This window comes from Strongylocentrotus purpuratus, unplaced genomic scaffold (genome assembly GCF_000002235.5).
Source record: "Strongylocentrotus purpuratus isolate Spur 01 unplaced genomic scaffold, Spur_5.0 spur5_scaffold_7, whole genome shotgun sequence".
Taxonomy (NCBI): Eukaryota; Metazoa; Echinodermata; class Echinoidea; order Camarodonta; family Strongylocentrotidae; genus Strongylocentrotus; species Strongylocentrotus purpuratus.
In genome coordinates, this window is record NW_022145613.1 from 30849013 (window position 1) to 30876543 (window position 27531).

Consider the following 27531-nt stretch of genomic DNA (forward strand, 5'->3'; position numbering starts at 1 on the left):
GATTAATATCTGTAGAATTAGAAATATAGCAACCAAACAGAAAACAAAATAAGTCTACAGCATATTATAAGCAGATCTTGAGGGATTTTCACCAAACCAGTGGCAGTAGGGGCACTGGTCCGAGAATGAGGATCGTCCTCATCAACGTGGACAAAATGCATCCTCAAAAATAAGAATCGTCTGCATTTTCGCGGACGTTTTTTTCATCAGCGCTCTGCAGGTTTCAGGTTACAAACCGCCCGCTGGCGATGCTAAAAATGGATTCTGCGTAAGAAAGTAACCCTACTTTACCGTTTGCTTTCATGGGTTGTCCGTCTCCCAGAGGATTTATCGCTCATAATGTGAAAGTCTCTGTACAAAGTCAATGTAAAATGCATCAAAGAAAATAATTGCAGAATCTGTTTTTCGCATTGCCAATGCGCCGATCAAAATATAAAATGTCTGCAAAAATATGGACAATCCTTATTTTTGAGGATGCATCGGTCTGCTTTTATGCAAACCCTCACACATTTCTCATCCAGTCCCTGGTAGAGTCTAGAGCAGCTGTATAATTATATAAACTGTCCTGCTCACAAAAAAATGACATGATCATTATTCTGTCTTGGATATAACATTTTAAGCTCTGGAAGAGAAGCCTTGCCTGCGTGTGAGACGTGGCAAATGAGCAAGTGGCGGGAGATGAGGGCCGAGCGACAGAGCCGGAATAGAAATGATTTTTTATTTATTAAGACTAGAGTCTAGACCCTAAACTTAATCATTAATGTTAGACCTACATTTAAATAAAGATTTAATGATTGTTATAAATATGGAATAGTCTAATATAGACCTATATCACTTTAGTCATTCAAATTGCCTCATGATTCATTCGTGTATTATCAGCTGTAATGTAGATCTAGATGATAGATCTAGACTCTAACTTGTATTGTTAAACCCATGATGTACCCACACACGTTCCTCCTGACAGTCATCAGTATCACACTCAATCATCACTGCACTATCACACTGTATCAATCTGAATTTCTACTCGAGTTTTGTGTACTACGAGCAGCTTGCTCACTTTCTCAAGTTATTTGGGTACGCCTACTCATCATTCACTTGCACAAAGAAATAAATGTTAATAATCAAAATGTGATCGAGCTCAATTGTATACTTTTAAGTCTTGCAATACCTGTGTTTTGCCAAACAAAATTCTCGTTAGGTTGCAACAGTCAGATTTCGACACGCATGGCAATGTATAGCATTCGTCCCTGGCCTAGCCCTAAACGTACAACAGTTCGGTACCTGAAGTTAGTTAGCCTAAAATATCTTGATCTTGTTTCAATCAGTGGACGTTGCCAATTTGCAGAGCCAAAATTCAATGTTACGCTAATCCTATATATATATATATATATATATATATATATGCTTGAGAGTTTTTAAATAGAGAGTGCTGCGCTGAGGTTGAGCAGTTGAGAGGCTAGGGGGGTAAGAGGACTTTTTTTTTGTCCCGAAATTTGACCGATCGACATTTTGTTCCGTTGGGGGGGGGGGGGGGGGTAAGGTCGCCTTGATTAGATCCCCCATTAGCATAATTATAAATTTAAAAAAAATTGTTAATAAAAAAAAAATAATAATAAATAAAGAGGGAGTGGTGGGGGGGGGGGGGGGGGGTAAGAGGACACTTTTCTTCTTTTTTTTGAAGTCCAAAAAAAATTGCAAAAACTCAGTCACCTTTTTTAGGTCAGCCATGGGCATAATTATTTTTTCTTTTTTAAAATTTTTTTATAATTAAAAAAAAATAATTATAAAAAACAAATCCAAAGGAGGGGTTTTATGGGGTTTACACACATAATAATACCAAAGGGGGGGGGGGGTTCAACCCCAAACCTCCCACCCCTATGTACGCGCCTGCTTCTGGTAATGTGAATGTAATAATGATGCGTCTATTTCTGATCGCCTGATTTGGCTTGCTTTTTCTCTCTTTTGTGTTTTATTTTCTCTATCTTTTTTTCCCCCTCTACCCCGCCCTCCTTTACGTCATAATCAAAATGTATAGTTCTCTTCCTCCTGGCTTTCCTCCTTCTCCGTCCCCTTTCTTTTTTTCTTTTCCTTCTTTTCCTTTCATTTTCCTTCTCCTTTTCCTCTTTCTCCTTCCCTTCCTTTTCCTTTTTTTTTGAAAACGATAGGGCTGGCCGCCCCTGCCCCCCTGTCGCACCACCCCTGAAATACATGTACAAATTAATGAGGCTTCCCCATGTCCCCCTAGGGCCCCTACTCTTTTATATACCTTCAAGTCTACAATGTGTGCATTTCTCCTGGCATTTCTATAACATCACTGTAAAAGAATCTGCAATTTGGCCCTCTGGCCGATAATGATTTATTGGTGATTTACCAAAACCATTTTGAAAAAGCATTAATTGTTTTGCTTTTGTTACTGTATCACTATAGTAAATTGTTTTATTTTACTCACTATATGAAATAAACATCTTTAACGCTGCAATAAAACTAATTTTTGGATATTCCAAATTGGCAACGTCATGAGATCGACACAAAAATTATTGGACTAACTTCAGGTCCCGGACTGTTGTACATTTTAGCCACTACCGACCGTGGCAAAGGCATGTACGATTAGTTTTACGTGCCAGGAGTTTTCTTATCTTGACCATTTTTGGTAAAGCGCGATCATCATGAATGGGCGTGGCAGGTATTATTGAGTCTGAGAACATGAAGGCGGAAGGCCTTTATCAAAAGGAGCAGTTTTTAACACTATTTTAGGTACATTTTTTCCTTCATGCAGTATTGTATCTATACATAGGCCTTTCGATGAGGGGGGGGGGGCAAACATCGGGCCAATGCCTAGCTTGAATCCTGCGACAAAATAATGTTACCATGCAGGGCCTATAGGTTGGATCGGGGGGGGGGGGGGGGGGTCAGGGCAACGGACGTTCCTTTCATTCCTCTTTATTTTTTCATCTTTTTAATTTTGATCCCTCCCCCTAATTTTTTTTAAAAATAAAAAAAAGTTATTTATTTCCAAATAATGTATTCAATCTAAAATCATTAGCAACAACACAACCAAATATTATCTAGTTTAGGTTTCATTTTGAGTGAATTTAATTTGGAAAGGTTTATTGTTAATATTTCATCTTTAAATATATAACATTATTAAGCTATCGAATTGAATGTTGAATGTATTTCAATTGTAATGTTATTCATAATGTATAGGACATAAGAATGACATTCAGATTTGTTGTTTGGCGTGACACGCGCCCTCAATATCTCATCGGCTTCCCTTTATTGATGACAAAATTGCATCGCTTTTATCTATGTGTCAAAATTCTGCAAAAATTATAAGTTGAGATGTTAATCATGATTCGGGCGAGATACGTGAGTCAGCCACCTTTAATATAGATGGCAAAGGTGTGTCCTTAAACGTATGATTATTAAAAACACGATAATACAAAACAACTAAAACAAACAAACAGACATGATGAACACATGTTTGTTTAGTCATGGACATGGTTCAGGGCCATTGGCCCATCAATGGACTTCACCATCTCTCACTAGCTTTGTTGTATAGCGCCATCTCCTCGGGGAGAATATTATCGTTTTTATGTTTCAATATGAGCAAAACATTACAAGAATCAGTGGCGGATCCAGCCGGCGGGAAGAGGGGGGGGGGGGGGGGGGGGGGAGGGGGGCCAATCCGTGAGAAAATATTAGTTGCGACTCAACCACCGGTGAATAAGCGGGGGGGGGGAGGGGGTAGGAGGCACTTTTTTTGTCCAATTTTTCAGGAAATATTTTACCCCGACTGAGCCAGCCGGTAAATAAGCGGGGGGGGGGGGGGAGTGGGTAAGACCACTTTTGCTGTTGTTGACCCGGCAGCCCCCCCCCCCCCTGTGGATCCGCGCCTGCAGAGGATCCAGCCGGCGACAAGGGGGGGGGGGGGGGAGCCAAATCTTAATACAAAATTTAGCGTCGACTCAGCCGGCCGGCGAATAAGTCGGGGGGGGGGGGCCGGGCCGGGAAAATCGCTACGTGGATCCGCCCCTGACAAAAATAGCACAAAATCTGAAAGAAACCATAAAGAGAATAAAAAAACGAACATCATGATTAACAAACAAACAGAACACTCGTCAGTCGTAAGAAGCAAAAAGGTTGAACTGGAATTTCAAGCAGATGGTTCTCCGGTTTGATCTTTGGTTAAAAGAAGAGATAAGATAAGATTTGTCTTTCTTTCAAATGTCACATAGAGCCTTATTTAGATCTTTACACATTTACAATGCAAACACATTATGGCAATGATAAAAATCAAAATGAACTATAATAAAGACGAGGAGACCCTGGTAAAAGCAGAGCTTGTAAGTTTTAAGGTCCCCTCTGGAGTCTGGACCAAATAATAAGGTACATAAGCAACAAGATAAACATGATGGGAGTATAAAGTGCGTCCCAGAAGAAATAAAAACAAAACCGAGAATTATCGATGTTTTATCATAACTTAATCACAATTATAATTAAAGAATGACACATATTTTGTGAAGCTTAGATCCTCCTCTTTTATTTGATGCAACTGTCAACTGGTGCATATAATCACACATAAGTGATTAAAAACGATACGAAGAGAGGGTATCAAAAAGTCATTTGGCGGCGTTTTGTTGACGATCAGCCATGCGCAATGCATGCATGGCTGATCGTCAACGAAACGGATTTAAGTCTTGTTATCTCTGTTTGTTGCTACGGCAGGCAGCCAGTGAAAACGAATTCGTTTAATCAAATTATGGAAATGCTAGCATTTTAAACAAACAGAACTTTGTCATTCCTGGCTCATTTTTCCTGATTGAGGTGTCATGAAAGGGCAAAAAATGAACTTTCTATTGTGCTTTGAAATTCAGATACCGCCCACCAAATGAATGTTTGGTACCCACTCTAAAAAAATTGTTTTAATCAATCATGCGGGTAATAAGCACCATATGAGTTGCATCAAATGAAAGAGGAGGATTTAAGATTCACAAATATGCATTATTTGATAATTATTTTTGTGATTAGGTCAGGCGCGTACGCAGGGGGGGGGGGGGGTTAGGGGGTAAACCCCCCTTTGGTATTTTAATGTGTGTATTTTCGAGGACCCCCCCCCAACCCCCCCCCTTTAAAAAAAAATTATGCCCATGGCTGACCTAAAAAAGGTGACCTTACCCCCCCCCCCCCCCCCCCCCCCAACGAAGAAAAATGTCAAATTTTCAAATTTCGAGACCAACAAAAAAAGAAAAAAGTGTCCTCTTACCCCCGACTGAGCGACTTTTCGGCTGGCTGAGTCGTTTCGATTTTGTTTTGGACTCAAAAAAAAAAAAAAGTGTCCGCTTACCACTGTGTATTAATATTGCTGTTCGTTTAACATCCAGGCCCTTCAATCATTACTCCCGAATTACAAAGGTACTTATTTAGTTTGCCTCAGTCGTTAACGTGGAAAGTCACCTTGTTGTATAAGGCCTACTAGGCTACTTGTAGACATTGATCAAGGATCAATCGAACCCAGGACTCCTCGTACCGAGTCGAGAACGTCCACCAATATACCACGGCGCTCCCCCAATCAAGAAATCTATGCCAAATAAATCAGTATGTTCTTAATAAAAAGGATGGGCTCAACCGGGGGGGGGGGGGGGCTCAAGAACACAACGGGAACGTATAGGTCGTAAAATGAAGAAGAGGAACAAGAACGAGTACAAAAGGAAGAAGAAAAGAAGAAGTAGAGGAAGGGGGAGGAGGTGGAGGAAGTAAGGAGAAGGAGGAGAACGGGAGGAGTATGGGGCGTGTGGTGGGTGCGTCTCGGTGCGGGGGAAATTCCCTTAGTTGCACGTTATTAGATTTGTGACGTAAGCGGCGTATTCGAAAATCCATCATCTAAGATATTTCTGTACACTAGGTACGGTACTATACTAGGTACGTTGCAGTTGGGCCTGGATGTTGAAAGGAGCGACTCGGACTTACAAATTTCACCCGATTTTCACCGGTAAGACTTGTATTTAAACAAATTTAACCTGTCTTCGTATATCTAAATGACATGTTTATGCTGTTCTCTTGTCAGAAATTGAAGTGTGTACATGTATTTCATGAGTTTGGTGCTTGAAATTGATGGAATGCAATTTGAATGTGACGATAGCGGGAGAGCGAGAGCTTAGCGTTGGGCGTGTACTACGGAGGAGGAGAGCTGTGGGAATGCGATCTATGCACGCCGTCTGTGCCCCTTGGCCTTGCCCAGCGAAAGTGGCGCGTCGCTAGCGAACTATGCACATACTCGTATGTTCAATAAAGTAATGGGGATAGAGCCATTTTCGATGATAATTATGCCTTGTAAGGTGTAATCTTGAGCAAGTAATTCCTCTGAAATATCCTGTTGACTTGCCTGCATTTTGATTTTTACTTTAGATAGAGAGAGAGAGAGAGAGAGAGAGAGAGAATCGACATTAAAATAACCGGAACAGAAGAAACATGAGAATTGATAATGATAATATTGATATAGATTTTGTGGACTTTCCAAACAATACATAGTCTAGATCTATCTCTGACTCTGTTCATTCAGGCATTTGGTATGTTAGCTTGATCCTTACTTGAACCCCCTACCCTAAAACAAAATATATTATCTGTTTATTATACATTAATCTGTCTTGAAAAAGACAAAAAAGTGAATTTAATATTTTGTTGCATATATAACAAGTGTGCATCAACTTTCAGCATCCTCGGTGATTGAAAATGATCAAAATTATAATTTTGAACAAATTAGATCAAAATTGAAATAAAGTAAGTCTATGCTGCTTAACTAATTTTCACAAAATAATTCTTAAATTCATTGTGAGAAAGTTCAATAGAAATGCTGCTTGTATTGCGGTATTAATCATTATTCTGTTCCATTTAGACTTTAATTGCTAATGTAGACATACCCTTTGTGACATTATGAATTATTCATCAGCTGTTTTGATCATTGATTCTGTGACATCACATGGATTATTGTTGGTCAAAAACATTATAACAGATTGCAAAAGATTCATGATTTTGCTTGTACCTTGTTTCAGAATCTTCATTCCTAAAATCATATGGATTTGTGAATTGCTCAAGGTGTTACACTGTAGAATGTTTTTAGGGCCTTTCATTCAGATTTTAAAAATTATCCCTGTACACGTAGATGTACATGTAGGTGTGATTTGAGTTCAGGTTTGTGCAGTAGTCTCAGGGAAAGTTTGCATATCTGGTCTGTACTGTAGATTTTAATTAAGCATGCATCATGTGGGGAAATTTATTTAGACGCAAATTATTTCCAGATGATCATTTCCTGTCATGAAAAGGGAAGAGCTATGAAATGTCAGATTTTTAATTTTTTTGTTAAAGGAGGAAGAAATGTAATTAAGGACTACATACAGAGTATTTGTATGAACTCAAATCTGTCCGAAGAATTTCATCTACAAGTCTACGTAGTATGTGTACAGAATAACATCTCTGTGTACAGAGATGTAGTCGTCTAATCTTCATGCTGATCAAGCAGGAAATTCAGCTCAGCAGAGAGATAATTTTATACCATCAAAAGGAGAGCTCTGATAATATGTCATACAAAATGCAGTTATTATGGAATAACATGTGTATGTACACATGTATTAGACCTTTAGATAGTGTTTACAGCTCTAGGTGTTGGTGGTAGCCTTGCTCCATGCTGTCAAACAGGAAATTCAGTTTAGATTGTGGGATAGTCATGTCCTTCCCAGCCCACCTTTATTCAATGATCCAGAAACATCAGTCAACAAACTTAATTTAGAGGAATCAGGAATTTGTACTGCAGTGAACCTCTGTTTTTTTTATTTAGTTTGAGCGTAGAGTTCTGAGGGAAAGTCTTAAGAATAGAACTTAAGAAAAGATTACCGGTACAACCTTTAACATCCTTTTAACATGAATGTCAGAAAGAGAATTTAGTCTACAATCGTGTTACATTGCCTTTTAGCCAGGATTTCAAATGGGGGTGGGGGGTCCAATCTCTTCATTCACCCACACAGCAAAATATAAATGTACAATATAAAATACAAATGTGGATTTAGAAAAAAGGGCTTTTCTAGTAAATGGGCATATCAGCCATTGTACACTCTCATTATATATCGTGGGAAAGGTGATGAAAAAAATAAAGGCTTTTTAAAAAAAATTCTCTCTCCAACTCCAATCATTCATAGATGAAAAAAATTAGACATGTTTTCTTTTAGTGTATACCAATAAATTACAGTGTAAAAATAACAAGATATTCAATTCAATTTTATGTACCCTGTCCCTTCTTTTGGTTGATACTATGTTGTTTGTACATTCTTAGATTGTATTTCACACCAAAGCATGAGCAGTCATGCAAAACACTCAATCGGTTTGTTCAGTAATGTGGTATTTTTGTACCAATTGTAGCAATATTTCAATAACCTTGAATTTCAAGAATGAACGAGGATCAAAAGTTTTCTTAATAGGAGAAGGTGACAACGCTCATACTTGTAGCACTAGCCGATCATAAGCTTTGCGGGATACATTTAGAACATGTCAGAAAGTCATGCTGATTATAATGTTTGTGACACAGACAAAGTAAGATAAAACTTGATACCAGCCAGATTACATACATGTATGTAGACATCATTTAACATTCAAGACTATCATGCTTTTGAATGGTTGTGTTCATGTGCACAGGGGTGTACCGACTGCCGAGAATATTCTTCAGAATTCCACTCAGACTCAATTTGCAATTTGGGTTTCATTTTAGAGTAAAATTGGTTTAATACAATATTGGTGTCAACATGATTTTGATTTTCGATTAACCAAGGCATTAAACTCGACTTAGTTCAAATGATGAATTAAAGATTGAGTCCCAAATCCTTGGCCTTTTCAAATATGAGACTGGGAGAGATCACTAATGAACATGCCATTACATACATTACATGTATTTAAATTATACATGTACATGTACAGTATGGAAATTATGGTTTGTCTAATTAATCACCTAGAATCAAGCCAATAGGAAATCAAATATTTAAAAAAAAGAGCATGTACAGTACATGTAGAACAAAGAATACAGTATACAGTGTAGACTGGAAATGAAAACATTTGTCATATTCATATTTTGAAGGTTCTTTGTAGTTGAGATGATTTGGCTAAAAAGCCTATTTAATATTTGGTAAGGCAATTTAATGATGAACATGACTTATAGCTGTGCACACACATTTAGCTCTTTGCATGTTTTTAATAGAGAGCCTTCATGAATATGTTTACTTCTTGCCCGATGCTCTCTGATCATGCTGTACAAGAGTTTTACAAATTCCCATCATGAAGCTGTCACGCGCGATTATATCGTACAACACGTACATTAGTAGCCTACATGCGCATGCACGTGTGTGCGGAATACCAGCCAGTATTCCAAACTGCAGACGGGACCTGAAGTCATCTCGCTCCTTCGTCCCCTTGTACCCAATGGAATGTGAACTCTTTGCCAACCCCTGGGTCATCTTCCAGTGAGGAGAGTGAGCTCCATGGGACGGCAATCACTTGGCAAGGGGCGACCCTTCAGTCATGGGCTGCCAGAGACTGATTATCGCATGAGATCTTGGCCTTCCCGCCGAGTCCGGTGAGATGATGTCCTTCTTGTCGACTCTAGAGTCCCCCTCTGTCCTTCTGTTCCTTTGTGTAGTGGGGGTCCAGACCAGGGGAAAATGTTTTAAACATTTCAGGGGCTACTTTTCAAGCTTGCTTGCATGAAAATAACACTCTTTAATTTGTTTTGCATTGAATTCCATGCAAAAGTTTTGGGGCTCTTTTATGACTTTCGGGGGCTCTTTTTGGCATTTCGGGGGATAATTAGCCCGAGCCCCTTTGTATTTTTTCATTAGTCTAGACATTGAGGGGGCACCAACCAATGCATGGAGGACAATGTAAGAAATGACAAGGTCATTGACAAGGAGAAGCGTGTGATATCATCCTTTTTATAAGAGGGAGGGGGAGTATGTTCTTCCTAGTTTTACTGTACAGTCCCCATCAATCCTGTCCAGTGTGGGTCCAGACATTAATTAAGGGGGTACCAGCCCTTACTTAGGACGGAATATAAAATGACAAGGCCGTTGACAAGGAGAAGCGTTCGACATCCTTTAAAAAAATGGGGGCAGGGAGAGCATGTACATTCTGGTTTACTACTTTGGGAAGGGCTGTGGGAGGGGGTCGTGGTATGACAATATCATCTTTGTTTACCTCCTTCTTTTTTTTTCTTTTCTTTTCTAATTTTTCTAATCTTCTTTTTTGCCATGGGATAGGGGGGGGGGGGGAGCAGTTCCTCCTGTGTTATGCAAGTGCCTCTGTCTATCTACAAGAACTATTTGAGTACAGTGTACAGTGTAAAAAATGTCACAAATTTATGAGATGTTGGTCATAATTCAAAGTGCACTATAAGTGGTACGTTTTTATTTACAACTGCATTCAGTGTTGCAATGTGAATGTTTTGGAACTTAAATCAAGTTTCCCATTTGAGAAGATGCAGGAAACATGTGTTGTGGATTATGGTGTAAATCTCTTTTTTTTTTTTTTTTTTTAATTTTTTTTTACTTGTGTGTGAATGGCTCTTCTATCTCTTGTAGTGTCATCTTTCTTGCTGAGACTAAAACTAGAGATGTCCCATCGAATAAACTGTTCCTTAATAATAGTCATTTTTAAAAAGCCCTCTTTCTATTTCCAATGAACCAGTCCCTATCCCTCATCTTCTCTATGTGTGTTGGTTGTTAGATACTTCTGAGGAAACAGAATGGCTTGTATTTCAATTCCACTTTGTATGCATAGACAGTTACTTTCTTATTTCATACTGGATTCTAGATGTCTCACTTTTGATGGTTTTTATTAAACTTATGAGTAGTACATACATGTAAAGGCTTGAGCCTATTCTAAATCTATAGGTATCTGGCTGTATCAAGAGCAGCTACTATACAGAGAACATGGGAATCAGTGTCCATATAGGCTTACATATTTTAGACCCTTCTATGTGTTATGACTGGCAAAGGTTTGTGCGAGTAGTGAAAATTATAATGGTACAGTAGGATACATGTACATGTATCAGATAGGAAGAGCAGTGCAATGTATGTAGGGAATGTGGAAGTATTTTGCTGTGGTAAAGTCTCTCTTTAGGCCTGTCTTCACTAGCTCGAGATTGCCATATATATATCCCGCTATTTGAACTATCCCGATCGCAAACTATCCAGCTTATTTGTGTTTTCATCAGCCCGAAGTTGCAATTAGCTGGATATTTGGTCGGGATTGTCATCCCAAGATATCTTGGGATAGTTTGCAAAATATCCCACTATTTGGAAAAATATCCAGCTATTTGTCCGGTACTTCTTCACCAGACAAAAGACCCCCACTATGCGCAAATTTCTCAAGGTCGAGTTTCAAGTTTCGAGGCCGAATCTCGACCTGATGAAGACGCGATTTGTAACTTCGGATTATTACCCAAATCAGAAATAGCTGGCTATTTGGCAATCTCGAGATGATGAGGACGCGCCTTTTGACCATGGGACAAATTATGGTCTGGTGGGTCCATTACCTTGTCCGACAAAGTGGGGGGGGGAGGGGAGAATGGCCTGTGAGAGATGATGAGACACTCTCGGGAGACAGCCAGGCATCTATTATCTCCCGTTAACCTTCAGCTAGAGTAAAACATCTCTCGTCTTAAAGGGGAAGATCAAACAAACATTGAGGCTACACCTGATGTACAGTATGTACACAGAAGATTGTGTACAAGTGTTAGTAAATTGAATGGCTCTCTAGTAATTTCTCACAATATTTTGGATATGATTTTAGCGATTTTGATAACTCTAAACGGTTCAAATGTAGACTGTTCAAACTCATTTCAATAATTATAGAGTTTGATTTAAGACTTTTGAAATGTAAATTTAGCACAAAACAAATAACATTTAGATTTTAAATTGCAAGACTGTCTAATGACCCATTGCCTTGGTGCATTTAACTAGTATCCAGTGTTTATTATGCAAGGACCAGTCCTTAAAGTAACATAAGAAAACTATCATTATTAAAAGCATTTGATGTATATTTGAATTTTCATGAGAATAAACATGTCCTTTGATGCAAAAGAATTAACTGATGCAAAACAGAAAGAAGACAACAACGAACAAAAACAATATTTTTCTCACCTTGTCATTAAATCAAAAAAGATGTATGTACATCCCCCATTATTAGAAGATAATGCTTACCTTCATTAAAGTTCATGTGTACATTGTTTGTACTAATCTGTTTGCGAGTGATTCATACCTGTACCCTTGTGGACATGGGGTGGAGACCAGTTGAATACTACTTCAGTTTTTTCCTGATGTCATACCGTAATTGGCAAAAGGCACTCAGAAATGACAACATCAATAATCTTTTATGTCATCAAAAAATATGAGGACTGCACATAGGACTACATGTAGTTTCGTTATGAAAGGGCGTTGTTCCAAAGGTCACTGAAAATTAGGGCCCTCCCCCTACCGAGCCCCTTTCCCTGGGAAATTGATGATGTCATCTGGGAGGAAGAGGGCTTCTTGTGTAGTATCCTGTTTATGCTCCCATCTTTTTGAGACTCAAAAGGAACATTAAGATGAAATGAACTTGCCCCTCCCTCTCCCAGCAGTTGGCACACGTGCCAGTGTTCATAAGGATAGGGGCAGAAAAGGAATGGAAGATCTTACATGCACTACTTTTCAGAATGGATAACAGTTTCTTTCCCTGGAAAAAAAAAAATCAATTTATTGTGGGTTGGGGGGACTTGTATTTAATACCCAGTCCAGTAACTTTTGGAAAGCAAATAAAGCATGGGGGTGAATTTCTTAGACTGCAACCCACCTTTAAAAAAAAATGTATATATATTTTCTTTTTTTTCTTCTTCGATATATCACTAGAACATTGTGATACAAACTACAAAGTTTCAAGAACAATCTCCAATCATTACTCACAAACGCATACACCATTGGCATTATCTTTATTAGATTTGTTTTGTTATGTAAATGTATGCATTACACATAAAATATTGTCAATTAAATGGAACATGTATTTTTAAATAAAAATCAGTGTTAGTCACTACTATAGACCCAAGGTCATAAAAAGAGGGGTGTCATGGAAGCCTTAGTTATTATCTGTCATCTTGCCAATCCACTTTTCACCTGTATCTATGGCAACCATATCAATATCATACCTCATTTTCAGCTGTCCTACTGCACCTCATTTGATCCCTTTAAAAGTGAAATGAAAGCTGTTGCTGCTAACGATCTAGCTCCAGATGTTTCTCATATTTCATACCAGATGATGATGGGCCATATGATCAATGACTCTTATTGGAATCGAGCCTCTAACTCTTGTCAGTATGTGCTATCATGTTTTCCAACCATCCATCAAAATCACCACACAATTACCCTCGTTACGACACATATCATGTTTGTGATGTGTGTGCAAAGTTTTTAATTATGTAAACTTGTAAAGACTTGTTCGTACATGTACTGTATGTGATGCAGTGTTTTTTTATGATGAAGTAAAGTACACTTTACATTTCTCTATCAAATAAGGCATAGCTCAGTGAATGTGAGCAAATTCTTTGTTTTGCACAGTTGCCATTTTACAAATAAAAAATGTTGCAGCCTTTTATTGTGGGGGAGGGGGGGGGGGGTTACCACCATATCTATTTTTCTTACTACTCAAGTCTCAAAGGGGGTGTAGCATGACGAGAATACATGTTTTTCCCGTGGCCTGACTTGGACGACGCGACCGCAGTATTCACGTGCGTGCAACATACGTGAAACCGAAGTGTGAGGAGAACTTTGGTCTGTTTCACGAATGCTAGCCCGTGCTGACCGTTAATCAAGTCCATTCGTGCAGTTGTCCAAAAGAAGTTGTAGATGACGTTAACCAGTATTCGCCATGCTACACAATTGGAATGTCAAATGACAAATGAAGAGATAACCTCTTCTCCCATATCTGTGCAAATATAATAGACTAATCAAAACACAAATGTCAATGCACTATTTGAAATAACCCTCAAGGACCCAAACAAAACAATTTTTTGGCCTTGAGAAGTTGAGGTTTTCAGTTTATGGAACTTTTTGTTGGACATCAACTACTGTATTCCAGGATATAAAAAACTATTAAATTTAATTGTATACTAAGTAAGCAAATGATATCAATATTGTTTATGGTTCAGTGAAGGTGCGCACCAATATCATTTTCAGAGTTTTACAAGTATAAGTACATGTACACTGACTGTACTAAATTGAATATAAGTTGTTGTGATTTTAATTATCAATATTTTATCTTCTGCACTTCAAAAATGTCCCCTTTGATATGAACCTCTCTGCCACAAATTTCCTGTGACACAATTTTCACAGCTTTTAAAACAACAACTTTGAATGTACCTGCTACATTGTACAAGTACCTTCAATGAAAAGAATACAATTTTCTTTAATGGTAGGATTATTGTGTAAGAAATAAAGAATTATGTTTTTTCCAAGAATAATGCGAATTTCAATCCTATCACTTTGCAAACAACTGTAAAAGAGGAAAAATTTTACAAACATGAACAAAAATTCTCTGTATGGGCACAATCTGATGTAGGTATTTTCTTTCAGTAAAAATACATGATATGTAGTCAATTATCACATCTTTCAAAGATAGAACCTTTAAAAAGGGTTATTTATAGCTGAAGACTTGATGCACTGTCACTACATGTCCACATCAAGTTTCCATCGGGATGCTCGAAATGCCATCCCCAGAATCTGACCTTTGACCTCTCGTCTGAGTGCATGATGAGAGCCATAGTGAGAAGAGGTATCTTCTTTGTGTCTTGTCCATGCGTTTGTTATTAGCGTGACTTTGAGACCAAAGTCATATGAGCTTTTATCTCTTAGTGAATTCTGAAATATTGTATCTTTCTCACTCTTCTCGTTCCATTATAGCTTAAAGGAGGCAACATATGTTTAATTGACCCACAACAAAAATAAATAAATGAATAAAAAGATGAACCGATAAATGGGTAAATTGATAAATGAATGAATGAATGAATGCATACATTGTAGATAAATAAATGAATAAATAAATCAATATGTAAATAAATAATTCAAACAAAATTATTTTCAACAAAATAAATTTTCTTTGCGAAGGGAATATGTATAATGCAGTCTGCTTGGTCTCTTTTCTGGAGGTCAATAGCCCTATGATCCTGTACAGTGTTGAATGTTATTATGTGGGAGAGAGATACACATTGGAAATATTTAGATTAATCTATTTCTAATTTTCAACTTCAAATGTTCTATGATACTAGAATCGCATGATTTCTTTTTTAAATTGTAATTTATGAAGGAATTTTTTAAAAACTAATGGAGTAAACATTTTGCTTGTAATTTTGTGTTGAATGTGCATGTATGTCATGATTACTTACTTTTGCCATTTGCATCATTGCACTTTTATATACACAACTACACATGCACATCATTATGTGCATGTGTAGTTGTGCATATAAAATCATATAAATTCATGTAATAAATTACTAAAAGTGCAAGTCAAAAGCAGCCATTATTCATTTAAGACAGAAGCTGCTTATGAAATTTAGTTTTTATTTTGCTTTCAGTTTCTTTCTCTTACACTTCTTCCTGCAATCCTTTTTATAGGAACATGTTCACAGTACATGCTAAAAGGTAAACAGCATTGTGCAGGAAAACATAGTGCCTAATTTATGGCTATATTACTGGTAGTACTTGATAATGTGATCTTTGTACATGACTATAAAACATAGACTTATGAAGGAATTGGAAGAATTTATGAAGGAATAAATCAAGTCAAGTATGGCCATTGATAGTATTTTATTTTAGAAACTTTTTCAGTTTCTATTCTGCTTTATTTCTTCTTATTTGTTTATCCTACAAGCATTTTATTGATCTTGTAATTTCAAAAAGTTATTGATCAATCGAAACCAGTGATATAGTGTAAAGTGTGTTAATACTATATTCTTGTAATTTTACATACACATGTAATATGTAGCCCTGAGCAAAACAAAGCCCCCATTTTTGTCTTCCACTGCAGTGCACATGCATGTCTGCTGCAGCCCCCTCAAAACTATAGGTCTACCGGTATGGCCTAGTCAATCAAAGCTGTTTGATAATGCAATCATCTATGGGGGAATTGGTGAGATGTTTATTAGCCCAGACATCGTAAAGTCATTTGCACCTGCATTAGCAGTCGGGCGGGGTGTCCTCCTCTGCTGCCAACTGATCTGCCAGTTCGCAGGCACAAACCTACATGTAGTTAGTTGTAATGCATTTTCTAGCAAAGTGTCTGACCTATGAGACCATCCCGTGCACAGCTAGAGATTGTTGTTGTTGTTGTTGTTGTTTAGGTTTATAGGCGTTGATGATTCAGGAGTGAATATTTACATGAGAGAGTTAGGCTTGGTTCAACTCGTGAATATGTGTTGGGGTTGCTCAGCGCAAAAAATAAATCACGCAAACATAAAAGCGTAATTTACAGTACTTCTTGTCATTCTAAAACTACAAACTTCTATAAAAACATGAATATAACTGTACTATTTCCATAAATTCATTAGAGAAATACATGTAGCTTTCTTGGCATACCCATTCCAGTTTAGGAATCAATGTCATGTAGTGTCCTTACATGATGGAAACTGTCAAAAGATTTGATGTCAGTTTTGAACAGGAAAAGGAATTTCCTGGTTTTCATCGAGTATGTGTATTACTTCCTCACAGGATATTTCAGCTTTTAGCTTGAGACCTGTTAAAGGTAGTGTATCCCTTTTGCAACCAACATCAACTTCTGTAGAACTATATGCAGGAATTATGATTATGTATTAAACATAAACGTATGTCCTATCTGTGGAATTTAAACACTAGCATTGTCCAAGTATTCAAATTATGCATGGAAACTTGTTTACTTTCTAGACTTCAGAATCAATTGAGTGACTGACTGACTCCATTATTTCTTTGGTAAAAACATACATAAAGTGAGCTGTAAAGTGTACAACTGTACATGAGCATTTGTCCACATCAATAACATACTTCTTGTAATGGCCAAAATTAAGCTGATTGAATATTTGCGCAGCACAAAACGGTACAAGGGTCTGAAAATCAGACTCTTTAATTAAACGAGCACGCTTGGAGGAGTGGAAGATTTGATGAGGATATAGAGAGTAAAATGATGAATTCAAAAAACAAAACATGGATGAGTAAGAAATGAGTTTGGGAAGAATGTAGGAAGGAAGTTTTAAGAAATGAGAAAGTGAGAGATAAAGAGAGAAAGAAAGTGAGAAAGAGAGAGAGAGAGAGAGAGAGAGGGAGAGGGAGAGAGAACAGTCGATGTTCAGGAAAGAAGAGACTGAGCAAGATCAAGGAATGAAGATCACAAAATTATGTACAGTGGCTCTGGCTTCCACAATGAATGAAAACTAAAGATGGACATATATCATATGATCATATCATTTGTTTTTGTTTTTTGTTGTTCTTGTTTTGAATGAGGCAGAATTTAAATGAGAATAGTGGAAACATTAGTTAGAACAATTGTTTTGTGTTATTTTCTTGATTATCTTGCTATCCGTATCTCTTTCTTTTGATGGGCTTTCCAATATAATCCATATCAGTCCCTTCAATTTCATAACACTAATAAGTTACCGATTTAAGCTACCTCTTGTGTGTTATCTGTCTACTGTCTAGCACCCTCATCTTACTTTTTTTATACTACAAACTATCGTCCTTAACTTCGTAGCGCATAATTAGCAAATAGGTTACCCATTTTCTGCTTTAATAGGATGAGTAATTGTACAGTGACCTATTAATGCAATTTCCTCATTCACCTGAAAGGTGCCTGGTGACGGTGAATGCTGCGATGACAATGGCAGGATTAGAAGGTTAAACCAAACCACAACATTCAACCCGAAAACCTTGACGCATTCCACAAAACAAAACAAACCAAAGCAACACCAATGATGAAATAAAATGCATGGAACTTGCGGTCAAAATGAAGCACGGATATCCGGGCCACTGGGCCTCTCTAGTAGAAGTCGGTCCACTCTTTTGCTCTGTAACCTGCCAGAATATTGCTTGTTTCATACCAGTGTACTACAGACGTGAAACTGTTCAGTGTGAACAGGGTTATGGGTACAGTACATCATAACGCAAGTACATGTACCTCTCCAGACTAAATAGTAATTAGATCAATTTATATATCGCAGCTACTATACAAATATATACTCAACTGTGCTGTGATGAAAAACAAAACTTCCAATAGTGCTAGTACTTTACATATACACAAGAAAAAATATTTAATTTTCTTTTTTTAAAGAACTTACCAGCAAAAAAAATTGTACTTCACATCAGTCGCGTTACTCTAATAAATAAGTAAATGTGAATAGGGTGTTCAGAGTAGTAAAAGTGATGTTACTTCTGTTAAATATGGAATTCTGCTGTTTGTATCATTGAAGTACATCAATTATGTATCGGGATGCTGTTGTTGTTGTTTATGATAATGATGGTACATGTAGCTGAAAGTACAAAAGATACGGTATTATAATGAAAAGACAAGTTGAGAGACAGAAAGAAACAGAGAGAGAGAGAGAGAAAGAGAGAGGGGAGGGGGAGGGTATTTAAAAGAGAAAAACCAGTAGTCGCATCTCAGTCACACAACCCAAGGAGCTTGCGCACACAGATGTACCGTTGTATTGGTTACTATCCTCATAACATTACAAAATGTGTAAAATCTCATCATATTGTTTTAAACAATATTCATAACAATTTACACTCCCATCATTTATATGAATTATCAATTACCATCATACAATACACACATATATACCTTCATGCATGCATTGTGGGTGTAACTGATATGTACACTGGTACATGTATATAGCAAAGTTTGAAATTGCGTCACATATATTAATTGAATGTAGATTTTATCACAAACCTGTCAATCGTCATGGGGTTTGATTGATAAGAAATCTCGTAATAGGATTTGCATTGCAAATGCCAGCAAACGCCATCAGCAAATGCACATAGACAAAGCCATTCATCAAATAATTCTTGTTTATTTGTACACTTGACACTAGTAGTAGTAGGCCTATAATATAAATAGAAATGTGCATATTGTATGGGGAATAATTACAGCCTATTGTGTAAGTTGTGTATGTTCTTGTACAAATTCAGAAAAATTATTCAGAAAAAGAAAATGTGTAGGCCTGGATGATAGATGATAGAATGATAAAGTATAATTATTTAATGGTAATTGTATGAGCACACCAGAAAAATCCTGCCTAGAGAGAGAGAGAGAGAGAGAGAGAGACATGTTGCAGAAGGAAGATAGAATAGTTCACAGCACTATGATCTGCATTTTCCCCGTGATAATTTAGCAGGTCTCAGTTTTCTTTTGATCCAGCTTGTATTTCCAACTTATTTGAGAATATATAGTAGGCCTGCAAGTACAAATAACAAGAGAAATAGAAAAAAGATGAAGAAAAAACAAACATTGAAAATAGAATTGCTGCAAAACCTATCAGCCCATCTAAATCAGATTATCTGAAGATGTGCATGCTTGCTGCCAATGGTTCATTTGTAGATCTCAACGTCACCTAAATTATTCCAACTACATGTACATTCCTGATAACATTGGATAAGACAAGATAAAACTCTTTACCCACAGCTCCAATATTTATCTTGGGACTTTTAACAGCTCGTTGGCAATGGAGTATTGAGTGATTTAATTGAGCAATTAGCCTCCATACGCCCAATGGTGACAGAACAGTTCGCTATCTAATTATTGCTCACAAATTGGATGGAGCGTGGCAGTATTTACTCCCTTCAGAGGTCACAAGGTTATAGCGTCCATATGAACATGGGATATCAGTTACTTGGTTAATAGAAAAGCTCTGGATGTACCTGTATTGAAAACACAATCTTGTTTATAGTGCCATGTATACAGGTCAAAGCAACACATGAAATCTTGAGTTTGAATGATGGTACTGCATCTCATTCAGGTGTTCTAATCATTCCATACAAAAGTCACTTCCAAATCCTACAAGAGTATTAACTCTTTGCTCGCTGGGGATTGAAAAACAAGACTGCAACATCGTTTTGAACCACCATGGTCCATAAACATCATTATGGGACAAAAGTCATTGTAGCAGTCCACAGCTTTGTTCTGTTAGTTTACCAAAGCGAACAAAAAAGTTGAGAGGATTAAAAGATTTATGTCAATACTGGATAGCTTTTATTATTGGATCAGTTGGATGAGTCACTTTTGATGAGTTTTGATTTTGAAGACAACCCTTTCACAACTGCCCTACTCTCACTTCACACTTGTTACTTCCTTGTTGATAATCATACAGGTTAATGCCTATAAATAACAATCTTTAAAGAGAAGGTTGAGTTCTGGGAAGAGGTGAAAAATAATTTGTGAGCATTACTCATTCTTATTATGCAAGTGTGGAAGAACATCAGTTAAGACATGTTCCCTGAAAAGCATGGCTCTTCAAATGCCTTTATATTCTAAATATGCATGTAACAAGGTAAAAATCGGGGATTGTAGATGGAAAGATTTTCTCTTGAAAAACACGAAGAATTTGCTGAAAAATCATATAGATATCATGGACAGGTGTAAAATGCAATTTTGTGGCTAGCTGTGATGAATGATGAATGATGATCGGATGAAGAATTGTACTGATCGGATGAAGAATTGTACTGATCGGTTGGGCATTTCTGAGTACATCTGGGAGACCTGATGGATTCCTCTTCTTCTTCTGTGAATAATCTTAAGAGGGTTATGAAGCTTATCAAGAAAATGACTGAAAGATTGCAAACGATGTGAGGGAGATTAATGCAATTTAATCAGATAAATGCATTTTAATCCTCAGGAGAGGTCCCTGTGAGTGCTTTGCATTGAAATTCATACTACAGAGTGAAGAAGAAAAAAAAAAACGGAGTTGGGGGGGGGGGGGGGGGGGTGGGGGGGAATAGAGCTGTTAATTTTTTAACCCCTCCCTCTTCTGATGAAAGTCCCAGATCCACCCCTAGACGAAGAAGACCAGTGATGAATCATTATGCCCTGGTCACCTCAAGTACACGTTGAACCATATTATCTTTGCCTAGAACCAAGCCATGTATTCACTTCAGGTCAGTAGTGATTAGAGAAGGAAGTAAACAATAGAATACACATGCATTCTTTGTAACTTGTTAATTTTGGAGGAAGAACCCTACTTTCCTGTAAAGCCAGCCACCGGCCTTCACAGGGTTGATGTGCACTATCAGTTTGAACCATCTTCTTCTATAGATGCATGTAGACTGACAGCCTCTACCAGCAAGATTTTAAAGTGGTATGCTATTTGTTGTATGATATTTGTGACATTATATTTGTGGTATGTTATTTGTGGTATGATATTTAGGAGTATGTATTGAGCAGACGTTGTTTTTCAATGTTTATGTGAGGACTTTCATCTCTATTGTCTACAATTTCTTATGAACCGGGTATATTTCCCTGTGTAAATGCTCATGATGGTATATTTATGGAATGATATTCCATGATGATGAATGATGATGATGATGATGATAATAATGATAATGATAATGATACTTTTAACTACTACTACTACTACTACTACTACTACTACTACTACTACTACCATACTACTACTACTTCTACTACTACTACTACTACTACTACTACTACTACTACTACTACTACTATTACTGCTGCTACTACTACTACAACTACTATTACTACTACTACTACTACTAGTACTACCACTACTACTACTACTACATGTACTACTACAAATATTACTTCTACTATAAAGTAATACTACTACTAACAAACATTATAATAATGATAAAACATGTACCGGTAATTACAGGAATAATGATGACAGTATTTAATGATTATTATAGTATTGATAAAAAGTAATAATAGCAGTAATAGTCAATACTTGTGTAAGGCCATTGTAAAATATAATGGTATTTTTGAAGGTAAAGACCAGTTATGGTCATGCGATTGCATTGTGAAAGAAACGTTGTGGAATCGATCAGAAAAGGTTAATCATCTAGCATCTAGCATCTGCAAGGTTCTGGAATCATCAAAATGATAAGAAATTTGGCCCATTCTTCGTAAAGTTACAAGCACTATACACAGAAAGATGTATATGGGACTACCCTATATCTCTCACAGACCATGAGAGAAACAAATTTACCAAATATATAAATTAGTAGGCGGTTTCCAGGCAAATTTTTTATCATCATGTATTATTCAAAACATATTCTTTCACATGATTGGTAATGAGAGCTTCCATTTCATTTTTTGAAACTGGGGCGTTTCCAATACTGGTCTTTACCTTTAAATATTTTGCAAGCAGAAAGACAGGAATTTGTGTATCGATCAGCAATGCAATTTTAGACAGTACATCACATTATGCTTCTAGAAAATAGAAATCAATATTCTCTTCATCAAAGCATATCAATCAATCTTTCTTTCCAGAACCCCATGAACATATTTTAGGCATATCTTTGTCTTTCATTTGATAGTACATTAGTTTGATCAAGCACCGGTAGACATTTTATGATACACTGTTACATCTTTTCAGATTTTTAAAAAAACAATGTGTGCTATTTAAGCAACTGAAGTTTTCATATTTTCTGTTTACTTTAAAGGGTTAATTTGTTTAAATTATGCAATAATTCTGACTTATAAAGTTCTTGTGTGCAACTGTGCATGCTTCTTTCGCTTCTTATGTCATTCATAACAAAATATATATCAACATGAAATATGTATTAGCATGAACAATGTAGTTCTTAATTAAATTGCAAGCATCTGACCAGTCTAGTTTCTGTTCCACTTTCATCCTTAAAAATTAAGGGATAAAATGAATTAACACCATGTATAAGGTTAAACAAATTAATTAATTTAATGCTCAAAATATGATGTCAAATAATTGATTAAACACAAAGCTGAGTTGAGTGTTAGTTTCTGCTTGTATTTTGTTCGCACCTACAGTGTATGAACATTTAGGCCTATTTGTACAGGGTGGGCACATATATACAGCTTAATCACATTTGAAGTGAAGTGTATATGTATTTGTAATTAGTAGTCCAGCTTGTAGCTACATGTACATGTAGGCTAGAAAATGTTTAATATATTGAAGACAAAGTCCATGAACTACCTGAATACAGAAATTATTGCATGCATGGTTCTCACATATTTGAGGTCTTTGGTAATTTATGAATGACTTGTGGCCTTCGACCCACAAAATTAGCAGAGAGTGACTGATTCTACACAAAGATCAATGCAGCGAGGCGTGCTAATATCTCTTTCAGTCAGCACCTTTGTGCTGTGAAAACTGCAAAAGGAGTCGTATTTCATATTTGAATAGTGGAAGAGTATACACAAAATGTGTCAGAGGTAGCTTGTTATGTCAGCCCTATCAAATAGCTAGATCCTCCCAGTGAATGGATCGAGGCTTTATCATTTTGTCGCTCAAGTGAGTATAATTTTAATAATTTTGGCTTTTGCTCTTTGGTACATTTGACAAATCACTGAATTTGATCTATTCCAAGAACTTACAATTTTAACAATTTCGGATTTTGCTCTTTGGTACATTTGACAAATCACTGAATTCCAAGAAAACTTTTAACAATTTCGGCTTCTACTCTTTGGTACATTTAACAAATCACAGAATTTGATCTATTCCAAGAACATACAACTTTAAACAATTTCGGCTTTTACTCTTTGGTAAATTTGACAAATCACTGAATATGATCTATTCCAAGAACTAGTGCATCACATCAATTGACAAAAGCTTACAGGATAAACTTACAACGTGAACTTGTGTATGAAGTCTTCTCATCTCTTTGTATATTTCATGCAATTTTCCCTTACTGAACACGGCACAGACGTCATCTAATCTCTTACATGTACATTTGTGTAGTGCAAACAGTCATTTTGAAGTTCTGGTATGTTTGCTTTTGTTATTTGTTCAGCAGGTTAGTTTTACTTTTCATTTACAAAATGCTATTTGTAGAACATTGTACTTTGTTTCATGCCAGCACACATTTGGCATAATAGAAACAGATACATGTTTCCTTATCAGCCTGTGGTTTTGTTTATCATTGCTTTTCTACCACTAAGGAATACAGTATTTAGTATTCAGTAGTAGTAAATATTTACAGAATATGTTTCAATGCGTAACCACCCCCCCCCCCCCCCCCCTTTCCATGATTTGAAGATGACTGATGTATTTTGATTTTGTTGCTGGTAGTAATAAATGATACCATAATCATACACCACAGATTTATGATGCTGGCATTAAAGAATTCTTGAAAACCCGCAATCACACAGCAATGACAGCATCCATTAAAAATATGATGGTACCGGCAGACCTGTCAATACCAGAAAGGATCAATCTCACAGACCATTACCCTTTGTTGGTTCACAAGACTAAAGGCTCTTTAAGACCGATATATGCTTTTCTTGATCCTTAAATATAATCAGAAGTTCCATGAGAATGAAATAAAGTAAAATAGACCTTCAGTCAAGTGAGTAATGTTCTCCTATGTATTGTCTATGTTCTATACAGTATGAGTATCATGTACATGTATTGTACTTTGAAACATATATCACACAGATGGACATTATGTATGTTTAAAATATGTATGTTTGAAATATGATATAAAAATCAATCAATCAATCGATCAATAGAGATGTCTCTGATAGTACATCAATGTTATTTGCCTGAACTACTGGTGCAAGATATTGTTCATGAAAATGTACAAAAGGTGGTGAGTTTAAAGGTAAAGACCAGTTATGGTCATGTGATTGCATTGTGAAAGAAATGTTGTGGAATCGATCAGAAAAGGTTGATCATCTAGCATCTAGCATCTGCAAGGTTCTGGAATCATCAAAATGATAAGAAATTTGGCCCATTCTTCGTAAAGTTACAAGCACTATACACAGACAGAAAGATATATATGGGACTACCCTATATCTCTCACAGACCATGAGAGAAACAAATTTACCAAATATATGAATTAGTAGGCGGTTTCCCGGCAAATTTTTTATCATCATGTATTAGTCAAAACATATTCTTTCACATGATTGGTAATGAGAGCTTCCATTTAATTTTTTGAAATTGGGGCATTTCCAATACTGGTCTTTACCTTTAAGATTTTTATCTGATATCATCACCTGCTTTAACAAAAATGTTAAGCAACAAATGTGTGAGAGCCAGATAAATGTTTCATGTAACTGTATACAAAGTGATGCAAGCTAATGCCTTCATGAATTTTTCAACATTCAATATCCACAAGGCAAAGACATTTTGGATGCATACTGATATCCTGCATGACTTTGGCATGTTTGTGAAGGCATTCCCATCCATTCAAAAGTGCTTTCACACAGTCAGGGGTATACATGTACATACTTAGAGTCAGTGTGTTCAGACACACACACAAATTATAAGGTTTTTACTGGCTTCAGAAAATGGCTTTTTAATTACGTAGAAACGTTTATCATCAGCGATTAAGCTAAATTTGTTTCATAGAATAATGAAGCTTACAATGTATGTGTGACGGTCTAACCTTGGGCTCTAGCTGTAATGAGGTGGAGTGTAAATGAATTTTTATTTTTAATCATCCCTATTTAGATAAATTGCACAAACTTGTCAATCAAATTTGACTAATATGCGCTATTAACCTCCGCATTGCAAAATGAAAGAGCTTAAAGAGTAAAAGTGATTTCTCATCAATATAGTATGATGGCTACACTGATCTCAATTTTGCTTGTGTGAACGGTGTTTTGTGTACCTCGTTCCATCACAACTCATGAATGTACAGTATGGAATGCAGTAGGAATGCTGCGTCCTCTGCTCCAAACTCTTCATGCATCTTGTCAAACTGAACATTCTTAAAGGTTGTAGACATGTGCAGGTCATGGGTCAATTCTCACCGTTGTGTATGGGCTAAAAATACCAGTATTGGCTATTATAAGAGCCAGAAGGGTGTTAACTTGATTAAACTATTAAATGTACTTGGACACAGAGTTAACGCCCTTAGATCTAGCTAAACAGATGATATCTGACTCTCACTTCAAAACGCAACATAATGCCCCAAACAAAGTTTTGATAAATTGTCTTTTCCACTGATAGCCCAAGATGGGAATGGGAATTGAAAAGAGCGCCAGGCATGTAGGAGGTACCCATTATAACACTTGGGTGGAGGCAGAGGGTTGCAAATGTGGATTAATTTCTTTCCAAAGAACATTATCAATGCTGGGCCAGCTAGTATTCAAACCCTCAACCTTTTGATTTAAAGTCTTGAAAGTGAATCAGCCTCTCTACTATGACACCTCTACAGCTTTATTATTTTCAAAATCAAATGTAGCCAAGTTCAAGTTCAAATTTTATTTCCACATTCCATTACAAACATATCATTATACAAGAACATAAATAATATGAACAGTAGCATATGTATATATAAACAACATATTACAGTAAAGCAAAAATATGGAAGGGAACCGTATAGGCCATTGGCCTTTAGAGGCAGAGCCCTAACAAATATATAAATTAGACAATATGTACTACAAGCACAGAATATAAAATAATAAATCAACAAAATAAAGTCAAACAGAATATAAATGAACACCCTAATAGTGAGTGCAACACATTTTATAACAAGGAAAAATAATAATAGGCAATTCTATAGCGCCACATACATGGGTGTATCTAGAAATTATATTCGGAGGCGCACTAATTATTACCCGGCTTTAGCCTAGCTGCCAAGCCTGCCATTAAAGCGCTCTAGCATTTCAAGGAATTAATTCCTGCCAAGTACCCATATATGAATAAGTTAATCAATAGTCATGACAGTAGGATCTAATAATATATAATATATATGTCAGATACTTTTAGAATGTTAAGTTTTTGAAAAAGAGAATCTTTCGAGGCTAAAAAAGAGAGTTTGTAATAGCATGTATTGCATGTTTTTGTAATAAAATAAGTCTGTTCACTAACCAGTGAATCACTCATTCTATGATAGCATACTATTCTCTACATGTACTCGTATCTTGCCCATAAGAAACATGTGCTTGTTCTTGTACAAGAACTTTAGACGGCTGCCGTACTTCACCTCAAAGTTCAGTGACTCAGAAAGCACATGTTTCCCCCACAAATTCCCGGCAAGCTTAGCTGGATATCCAGTAGATCAAGGTTGGATTTGTGGGTAACTCCTACTCATCTTCATTACTGTGCTACCTCATACTTGCTCTCCCTCCCCTCTCCCCTTCCCCCTCCTTCCTCCCTAGCCTGCCCTGGACATTGAGGTCAAGGGTCATCCAGGGACCTATTACATGTTAATAGGTGTCAGCTAGGTGCTGTGAAGAGAGCAGAATGATTTACAAATGCACTGTTTGAAATGTGTCATGTGTATGGTTTACTTGTGTGTTTAGTTGGGTGATTCTGATTTCTGGTTAGTTTACATACCAGTACATGTT

At 36.7% G+C, this 27531-nt stretch overlaps 1 protein-coding gene across 5 annotated transcripts in view; it reads left to right on the forward strand.

Moving 5' to 3' along the window:
• Positions 1–5906: 5906 nt before the first annotated feature.
• adv (advillin) overlaps positions 5907–27531 on the forward strand; it is a 54014-nt gene continuing 32389 nt past the window's right edge. For 4 of the 5 annotated variants that reach the window (XM_030973668.1, XM_030973670.1, XM_030973672.1 and 1 more), the window contains exon 1: positions 5907–5989. The gene's annotated coding sequence lies outside the window, so the exon portion shown is untranslated. Of the gene's footprint in view, positions 5990–21199; positions 21374–27531 lie in introns of those variants that run through there. The other variant, XM_030973669.1, reaches the window with a different exon arrangement.